Raw genomic sequence first — 11,192 nt, forward strand, 5'->3', positions numbered from 1 at the left:
ACAAACAAAATAAATTATAACAATTAAGGAGCTGATGTAAATAGCTTTAAATAAATGTAGCGAACAGTTTGAGTATCACTGTAATTATGACACTTAATAAACGCAACGCAAACAGCTGTGACAAGAATTACTAGAAGAAGTAAACAAAAAGAGTAGAACAAATGTGCAAAAACAAAATTAATTCAGTTAACTACAAAGGATACAACAACAAAGATAGCAACAAATGACTCGGCAAGATTGGAATGTATGCTAGTGAAATTGACCTATTGATAATTGAGTTTAGAAAAAACTTTCTTTACTAATTTATATGATATCGGCTAAAACACTTGAACTTATCGCAACAGAGAAATATTAGGGGTCTTCATCAAGAGTGATAAACTCTTGATAAACTTGACAAAGTGATAAATTTATCATTTTTATAAATGAACTGTCAAACTTTGTATGGAAATCTAAAGTTTATCCGTCGATAAACGCATAAATTTCAGCAAAATTCCACTCAAACAAGTTGCCAGGTGGTAGATTTTGTTACGAACACTTAAAAAGAAAATTTGCATAATGGACGAAGTAAGAATGAAACGTAACTAGCCAGATAAGTTAAATAATAAACAATTTTGTGCAAATGTTTACCAAGTGAAAGCGGATAATCTGATAAATTTAAGCAATTTATCGCTTTATCACTTTATATGAAGACCCCTATTTTATCAGTTTTAACCCTATTAGTACAATGTATCTCTTTTAAAAAGAATATACATACATATATAAATGTGTATGTATAAATACATATGTATGTATATATAGATCTGAATAACTATGTAAATAGAGCCAAGGTATTACCATATACATAAGTTTTGTGTAATTTCAAAATTGTTTGAAGCTAAATTTTATCTTTTATTTTATTTTACGCAGTCCTCAATTCAAACAATTTACAGTGACCTGAATTAAAAAAATATGTGAGGTATTGTAATTGACCCTCTGGCTCTAATTCTGTAGTTGGCTACATTTGATTTTATTGTTTGTTCCTATTATACAGTCACTCAGAGAAGTATTCGTAATTTAATTTTTTCACAATATTCAAAATGGTTTCCATCATAAATCTTTTTCGTTAATTTTCATTTAAAATATAGCTCATTCTATCACAAAACCATATAAATCATTCTTGCAAACTTTGTACGAAATTCATAAAAATGAATCAAACTTAAAAAATTTTAATCAAAATTTCAAACTTTTTATTCAGTTTTTAGAAAAGTTTTCGGTACGCAGTTTTGTGGCCCGTTCAATTTTGGTATAATAAAGTGCAAGTTTCAAGTAGCTAAAAATTACTGCTGATTTTTTAGATTTTTTTGTCAGTGTTGCTCATTTTCTTCCATATAAAAATAGATTTTGTTCATGCCTTATATGGAAAAATCGTAACACCCTCGACAACAAAATTCTAAAAAATCAGCGATAATTTTTATAGAAATTCTCAATTAAAAATTTGAAATTTTGATGAAAATTTTTTTAAGTTTGATTCATTTTTATGAATATTGTACAAAGTTTCCAAGAATTTTTTATATGGTTTTTGTTATGGAATGAGCTATATTTTAAATGAAAATTAACGAAAAAGATTTATGATGGAAAACATTTTGAATATTGTGAGAAAACTAATTTACGAATACTTCTGTGAGTTACTGTATGTATTGATACACTTATGCATACTTTTAAATCGTTCCTTTTTTAAATAAAATATGTACATATGTGTGAATGTATGTATATGGCATATAAAAACTCAAGTTACTAAATTTTTTGGTATTAGTTGATTTTTCCGACAGGGCGACTAACCGATTTTGGCGTTGCACCATCTTCAGTGTAAATTTTCGCTCTTCGAACAACGCCGAAACCGGTTTATTTCCTAACCAAACTTAACAAGGGATGACGGAAATTCGTTCCAAAAAACAAATCATGCTTTATTTACTTAGTTTGTTTGTGGCGACGTTTTTTATTATTATTATTACCTTCCTTTTATTAACTCGGGATTTAACTATGTAATATTGATGCGCCTAAAAGATGCAGCGATTTCTATTCTCAAGTTACATACCTGATGACAGTACGAATGGCAATTATAATAGGGAGGTTTTAGTTTTTTAAACTATAATTTTACTTATACCCAAAAGACGTTTTCGGCAGTAGAGGGAAACGATTTTACATCTCAAGGGCCTGGAAACACTGCCTAGGTATAAACCTTCTCCTCGCTGAGACGAACACGTAAATATGCGTGTTCCTACAATCGGACCGCGACAACAAAGAGTCTATCGATGTCAAACGTTAAGCAACTTTATTTTATTTTTTTTGATGGAATAATTGGACGTCCTCCCCTTCTATTTACTTCATTTCAAACATTTACAGTTCTATATGTCAAAAAACACGTTTTTTCCAAACATTTGGAGTTGAAATATTAATAAAAATAATTTTGGCCGCATAAATCGGCCAAATCCCCCTATGTGCAGCCTTTCAAAAGCGTACTAAGCGTAGTTCGCGTAGAAATTTTTGAGTTTAATTAATTTGTATCCTTTATTATTTGTATATTATAATTAAGAATAAAATGGACGTTTGATTCAAAAAAAAAATATCGGAATATTAAGTACATTCACTATTTACACAACAATATCCAATACGAATAGATCTTTTGAAGGTGCAATTTCAAGAAAAAAACATAAATATTGCTCGTCTATTGCAAATAGAACGAGTTTCAACAATTTTCGGGATTTATTTAAATATATTTCATACATAAATACCCATGCTAAAACACTTTATTGACGAACTAAAGTTACTAGATTGAAAGATCGTTGAACCCTTAAAATTAAGACGCTGGAATTGTTAACTGGCCCACTGCATCGAAATATGTATTTTCTCTGCTTGAAGGCCTTCAACTGCGCTTGCTGTATGCGTATCGAAACTGGTTGATTATTTAGTCGTATAAACATTGTTAGTTATATAAGTATATTGCTGAAGTCAACGGCTCAAGATTTATGACAAACATACTTATTATTAAAATTTCATTTTAAAAATACCACTGTTTCCTACTGTGGTAGAAAAATGTCATTTTAAACTTGAATCATAAAAATCGACCCAGTACATCGGCTGTTTTGCTCTCACGCTCTTTTGGGTTTGAATTTTATATATAGTATAGATTAAAGTTTAATTTTTTCGCTACACTTGTATGTTAAAGTTTTTAAACTCGGGTCACGCTTTTGTACACAAATACCCAACATCATTATACAAATAACTAAACCTTACCGATTTCTTAAACTTCCATAAAGTTTATTAATGAGGAAAATAGGTTTCCTGCAAATCCTGTAAAACCTGCAAACCGTGAAGCATCTGGAACGCAACTTCTATTCATAAAATGCACATATGTACATACACTTCATCTTCCAACTCCAAGGGATCCGACGAATCTCGCAATTCCCTCCTTGCTTTAGCCAACTCTATTAATCTCTTCTACATCTTCCTCATCACTAAACATTATTTCAACTGTATCCATTTTTTAAATTTTATAATAAAAGCAATTATTTTTAAAATGATGTAAATGAAACACTAAAGAAACAAATGTAAACAAACAGCTGTTTATAATTCAGTCAACCATTCACAATTGTACAAATTTTTATCGACCATGTTACGCAATAGCAAAATAAAAGATGATCGACTCGATCGACAAATTTCTATTTTACTGCCAGTCGACACTCGCAATAGGGGCTATTATCTAAAGAAGATGTCCAAACTTTGGACATTGAGTTTCGGGAGCTTCGTCATTTAGCTTTTGACAACCTACTTGATAAAACGCAGTCGTATACCATGGAATACTTTTGGGAAACAGTCTTGAATATAAAACGATCAGATCAGTCACTGGCGTTTCCTATTCTGGCTAAGTTTATTTAATACATAATGTGCTTACCTCATAGCTCTGCAAATGTTGAAAGAATTTTCTCAAAAATTAACTTAAACAAAACCAAGCAGAGAAATAGGCTTAAAAATTCTACACACGAAGGGATATTGTTTGTTCAGGATCTTTTGAAAACAAATAATTACTCCTGTTTTGAGTTCAGCCTAGTAGTGAACAGAGGTGGGCAAACGATGCTGATTTTGTGACTTTAAGCCTGCTCACATGAAAGTGAGAGTAAAAGGAGAACAGATGCAGAAGTGCACGGGAACGCAAAATGCACTATTTCCTGTAAAAACGTCAGTCGGTTTGTTTACATGTCATTTGCACAACACTGTTTTGGCTGAAATATCACTAAATAATTATTAAAATCTATACATATTCAAATATTTCGTTGTTTACTTCCATTTTTTTTACAAATATAAGGTTCTTTGCTTGCACCGCTTTCTGTTTTCGTTTGCACATGCAAATCAGCTGATCGTTTGACACTTTTCATGAACTTACAGGAAGAAAAACTCCGGACTAAATCTTGTAACTTTTGACTAGGAACAGTTGCTCAGTTACTCTCTCAAAAGTGTTCCCACTTACAGGATTTATGTCAATAGGAACGACTTCCTGTAAGTTCTGACTAAATCCTGTAAACCGGACTGCTATTGGAACAGACTATATAACAGCTCATACTGATATTGACTTCGGCAAACCAGTATTCCGAGTGAACGTGCACGAAACCAGAAACCGCCGCATTTCATCGACTGCCGAAAGCACGATACTGCATTTGGACGGCTGCCGAAAGCACGAGAGGTCATTTGGTCGGTTGGCGAAGGCAAGACGCCGCAGTTCATTTGTTGCAGAAGTCGTTTGGCTTGTTGCTGAAAGTCATCTGACTTGTTTCTGAAAGCCATTTCATTTGTTGCTGAAGGCATGTTGGATGGGTTGCCGAAGTCATGATACTCGAGTTGTCAAACTATCGATGGCACTATCGATAGTATCGATAGTTTCAATTTTTTGAGACTATCAATACTCATTGATAGTTTTTTCTTATACTATCGAAAATATCGATAGTTTAGTAGGACTATCGATCATCTCTACCAATTATTTTGAAATTATCAAAGCGTGGGTAAGTAGTTTTTTACAAGAAACTATATTCAATTCCAAATGAAGTGATGTTTTCATACATAGGCTTATTGTAAATTATTTGAATGACGGTTCTTCCTTTGTTGTGAAATGGAAACCGATGAATCTAACCCTGCAGGTATGTGCGCTTGATTTATGTTTGTTTGTGCTATTAATTAAATTTTNACCAAGCAGAGAAATAGGCTTAAAAATTCTACACACGAAGGGATATTGTTTGTTCAGGATCTTTTGAAAACAAATAATTACTCCTGTTTTGAGTTCAGCCTAGTAGTGAACAGAGGTGGGCAAACGATGCTGATTTTGTGACTTTAAGCCTGCTCACATGAAAGTGAGAGTAAAAGGAGAACAGATGCAGAAGTGCACGGGAACGCAAAATGCACTATTTCCTGTAAAAACGTCAGTCGGTTTGTTTACATGTCATTTGCACAACACTGTTTTGGCTGAAATATCACTAAATAATTATTAAAATCTATACATATTCAAATATTTCGTTGTTTACTTCCATTTTTTTTACAAATATAAGGTTCTTTGCTTGCACCGCTTTCTGTTTTCGTTTGCACATGCAAATCAGCTGATCGTTTGACACTTTTCATGAACTTACAGGAAGAAAAACTCCGGACTAAATCTTGTAACTTTTGACTAGGAACAGTTGCTCAGTTACTCTCTCAAAAGTGTTCCCACTTACAGGATTTATGTCAATAGGAACGACTTCCTGTAAGTTCTGACTAAATCCTGTAAACCGGACTGCTATTGGAACAGACTATATAACAGCTCATACTGATATTGACTTCGGCAAACCAGTATTCCGAGTGAACGTGCACGAAACCAGAAACCGCCGCATTTCATCGACTGCCGAAAGCACGATACTGCATTTGGACGGCTGCCGAAAGCACGAGAGGTCATTTGGTCGGTTGGCGAAGGCAAGACGCCGCAGTTCATTTGTTGCAGAAGTCGTTTGGCTTGTTGCTGAAAGTCATCTGACTTGTTTCTGAAAGCCATTTCATTTGTTGCTGAAGGCATGTTGGATGGGTTGCCGAAGTCATGATACTCGAGTTGTCAAACTATCGATGGCACTATCGATAGTATCGATAGTTTCAATTTTTTGAGACTATCAATACTCATTGATAGTTTTTTCTTATACTATCGAAAATATCGATAGTTTAGTAGGACTATCGATCATCTCTACCAATTATTTTGAAATTATCAAAGCGTGGGTAAGTAGTTTTTTACAAGAAACTATATTCAATTCCAAATGAAGTGATGTTTTCATACATAGGCTTATTGTAAATTATTTGAATGACGGTTCTTCCTTTGTTGTGAAATGGAAACCGATGAATCTAACCCTGCAGGTATGTGCGCTTGATTTATGTTTGTTTGTGCTATTAATTAAATTTTTTGTTGCACAGAAGCGCCAACTACAAGTATAAAAAGGCCAAGAAAATCAAACTCAGAAGTTTGGACGTATTTTAAGCTAAGTCCAAATAGGAAGCTTGCTAAATGTTTGAAATGCCACAAGTCGTACAAAACGATTGGAAACACGTCCAATCTTTTAGACCACTTAAAGCGCTCTCACGCTTTCCTTGTTCAGCCCAAGAAAACTATGGCCACGGTGAAGCAGTATTTTCACAAAAGTGACGCTTATGATAGAAACTCGAAGCGTAAATTAGAATTGGACACAGCTTTGATGAAAATGATTGCTGTAGACGTGCAGCCAATTCGCATTGTGGAAGACCAAGGATTTCGCGACTTTGTCCACTGTCTTGATCCACGATACGTCTTACCATCTCGGAACACTGTTCAAAAGGTTCTTTTGCAAAATCTCTATGACAGCGTGGAAAACAAATTACAATGTTTTCTAAATCGAATTGAAAGCTGTGCGATAACGACAGACTGCTGGTCATCAAAAGCAAACGAAAGTTATTTGACTGTCACGTGCCACTTCATAGATGACAATTTCAAACTGCAATCGGCGGTTTTGACTACTTCCAAGCTTGTGAATGAACTAAATCACTCAGCTGCAAACATTTCTGAGACACTGCGGGAGTGCTTAAATAAATGGAAAATTTTCCACAAACTCGCATGTGTGGTAACAGATAACGCCGCGTCAATGGTAAAGGCTTGTGAAATGCTTCAGAAAGGGAATCTTCCCTGTTTCGCGCATTCCATAAATCTTGTTGTTCAAGATGTTTTATCGACTGAAAATGTTAAAACACTATTAACAAAGTGTAAAGGAATAGTAGGATATTTCAAAAGTAGTACTATTTCTTACGCAAAATTTAAAAAAGAGCAGGGTGAAGAAATCCAATATAGTCTGATTCAAGAAGTGACAACGAGATGGAATAGTGCATTTGCGATGATGCAGCGAATTTTACTTACCAAAGAAGCGATATTTGCAGTGCTTTTAAGCACTCCCAAATCACCGCCTGTTCTTACAGCAGAAGAAATAGAACAACTTCAAGATTTATGTTTGCTGTTAAAACCGTTCAATAAAAATACAAACATCGTGTATATTACTGGAGAACGAATTGGCTGAGATTATTAGAGTTAGTGCATCGGAAGCGAAAGACAACATGGAGGAACCGTCGACAAGCCACAATTCTGCGATTCCCGAAATATATGAGTTTCTAAAGAAAAACTTTCAAATAAAGTAAAATCCAATAGAGCAGACGCTATCATCGAAATACGGGAATATATGGAAAAGCCTAATGAGCCGCTGGACTCAGATCCATTGGAATACTGGAGAGTAAGTAATTCAGATATAATGCATTAATATGTGTATATACATGCGTACATGGATAATTTTGGTAATTACAGAATAAACCAAAAGAAAACAAACCGATTCAAATGCTGGCAGCGAGATATTTGTGCATACCTGCAACTTCCACCGAGTCTGAACGCCTGTTCAGCAAAGCTGGGCAGGTAATATCGGAGAGGCGTACAAGACTTAAGGAGAAGCACGTGAACATGCTCCTTTTCGTGAATAAAAACCATTGGATGGTTAATTAATCTTTGATCTCTTTACCAACTATTGTTTTTAATACCTGAATTTCTTAATTTGAATTAAAAATTTTGTTTTTTAGTGTGATGCCGACGTCATATTCAAATATGCACGCATTTAGGCCAAAATACATACATATGTTAATCGTAAATCCTGTTTTGTTTGTATAACTTGTATTTTTTTTTAACTTTCTAAAAAGAGAAGTATTTTGGCTAAGCAGTTACTTAATTTTGAATGATTATAATTTTTTTATAAGGTAATATTTATTTCTCTATGATCCTGTAAAAACAAAGCAACCTAACTGATTTAGCGCAATCGATAGCGCTATCGATAGTACTATCGATAGTTTTGTTTTTTCGGGACTATCGTGAATATTGATAGTTTTTCTGAAAACTATCAAAACTATCGATGGTGTGACTATCGATAGTTTGGCACCTCTACATGATACTGTATTTCAAAAACAATTCGACGACATTTGCTTGTTTGAAATGAAGCATTGATATGTACATACATACATACATAAGTACGTATGCACATTCCTCAGAACTAGCTTGCCAACACGCTCTTGGCGCCAGCAGTGAGTAAAGCAATTGAATGGTAGACGCGCTATAAATACATACATACATACGAGACGATAAATTACCCTTTACTACATTCGTCGTTCTTTCGGCAATAAGTCAAATGGCTTTCAGCAACAAGTCAAACGACTTCTGCAACAAATGGATTGCGGCCACAGTATACCTTATCTTACTAATATTATAAATGTGAAAGTTTGGATGTTTGGAAAATCATCACGCGGAAACGACTGAACGGATTTGCATGAAATTTGGTACGCAGATAGCTTATGGGCCAGATTGGTTAATAGGCTATTTTTTTAAGAGTTGCCACCTGTTAAAAAAGTTTTAATTAAATTAATACGCGGAAACGACTGAACAACTGACTGGAAAATAGGCTACTTTTTTAAGAATTGCCACCTGTTTGAAAATGAAATTTTGTTCAAAGATGGTTTATGACCTGGATTGGAAAATAGGCTACTTCCTTAACCGGTTTTCCGATGAGAATAGAGTCTAGTACACTTACTACGGATTTCGGAAGGATGGTCTTAGACTGAAAGTAAGTCCGATAACTCAAGGCCCCTCCCATACAAATTGGGATTTTCATATTACATACATATCTCTGGAAGTATTTGTGGAGCAGAACTGAAACTTGGTATAGTGATATGTATGTGAGATCAATGATGGCATTAATCGATTGATGTTTTAATCAGTTAGTTAATTCGATTAAATTGAATCTGATTACAGTTAACATGATTAATTTTAATCTGACTTAACAGTTAATCGTAACCGCGATTAAAAAATTGATTTTTAATCGTTAACTTTTAATTTGATCAATTAGGTTTGGTAATTAATTAAGTTATGCTAGAATTTCCCTGTGCACACAAAGCAAGTTAATCGGGATGGCTAAGTCGGGCTTCCTCATCAATCTAAGCAATTTGGTGTGCATTTTCATTAAGATATATACCAACAAACCTTATACAAACTAGGTTTGTAAAAGTTCCCAGTTTATGTATTACTAATAACAATAATTATAATTTTTTATATTATGTGCTTTTTATAAGCGTAAAACACAAAATAATTACTATAACTGGTGTTTGGTTTCAAACTCGGAAAAACTAGACAAATTAATCAGATTTTATTTTTAATTGTATTAACGAATAATGTTTTAAATTAATTCAACGTAATCGCAGCCAGCGATTAACGATTAAAAAAATGTTATCATTAATCATACAGTTCATTACGACTAATTAATTGTAATCGTCAAACGCGATTAACATTTTAATCGTTAATTTTTAATCGTTAATCAGGTTAACAGTTTGCAAACACTGTGTGAAATCGTGTTCATATTGACGGAGAAAAATGGTCATTTTTGGAAAAGAGGCGTAGCACCTCCCATACTGACTGAAAGTTTCATATTGCATATCTTTTCAAATGTTTGGGGTAAAGCACTCAAGCTTGGTATGGAAATACATTTGTATGTATGTATGTGAAACTAATACAATACCAAAATAAGAGGTATTGGAAAAGGTGGTGTGGCAACTCCCATGCAAATTGATTTTTCTATGCTGCATATCTCTGGAGGTGTTTATTGCAGAGGACTGGAACTTGGCACCGAAATGTGTATACAAAATTAGTTCCATACTCATGGAGAAAAATTTGCGTTATTCGAAAAGGGGACATGGTTCCTCCCGTACAAATTTACTGTTTTATACTGCTTATCTCTAAAGGTGTTCAAGGTAGAGTACTGGGACTTGGTACTGGGGTATGTAAAATCAATTCTAAATTCATGGAAGAAGATTAGGGTTATAAGAAAAAGGGGCGTGGCACTTCCAGTACAAATTTACTTTTTCTTGCCACATATCCCTGGAAGTGTTTGTGGAAGAATACTGGAACTTGGTATGGAGTTGTGTGTGCAAAATGTATCAATTGCTCATGGAAAAAATGTGAGTTATTAAAAAAGGAGGCATGTCGCCTCCCATACATACTAAAAACTTCTTAATACATATCTCTGGAAGGATAGAAAATCTCTCGAAGTATTTTCAATTTGTTATGGAGATTTATTTTATAAGTGCCGTATTGACAGAATAAATTTCATTAAATGGAAAAGGGAGAGCCGGGTTCGGCCTTATAATCTAAAGCTCTCTTGAGGCATTTGCTACAGTAATGAGAAGTGGTATTTTATCATAGATGGGCACTTTGCATTACCAGTAAAAATGCAGTAACCAGTAAATTTGTACTGGTAATGAAACTTACTTTGCATCACCAGTACAATTTTACTGATTACTGAAAAAAAATGCAGTAAGCAGGACATTTTTAGTGACTACTTAAAAATACCAGTAAGCAGTAATTTTTACTGATTACTGAAAAATAGCAGTAAGCAGCAAAAAGAAAAAAGAATACGTGAGTAGTCTTTTGTTGTTTTGGTATATGTATTAAAAAAAGGTTTTGATAGTTTCTATTACTCATACATTCTCATTCCAACTGGTATGTTTACAAACTCTGTTGTCAATATTATTGCTCAAATGCAGTGAGAATAGTTGGACTGAGATGATCCTTTCTTGCATAAAACAAAGAAGTTGAATAAAAA

General features: G+C 33.9%; 1 pseudogene; it reads left to right on the top strand.

The window, feature by feature from the left end:
• The first annotated feature begins 7,560 nt into the window (after positions 1–7,560).
• On the top strand, positions 7,561–8,047 carry LOC108376697 (zinc finger BED domain-containing protein 1-like; annotated as a pseudogene).
• Positions 8,048–11,192: the final 3,145 nt, after the last annotated feature.

This window comes from Rhagoletis zephyria, unplaced genomic scaffold (genome assembly GCF_001687245.7).
Source record: "Rhagoletis zephyria isolate East Lansing unplaced genomic scaffold, Rhagoletis_zephyria_1.1 Rzeph_scaffold_10837, whole genome shotgun sequence".
In the NCBI taxonomy this organism is placed as follows: Eukaryota; Metazoa; Arthropoda; class Insecta; order Diptera; family Tephritidae; genus Rhagoletis; species Rhagoletis zephyria.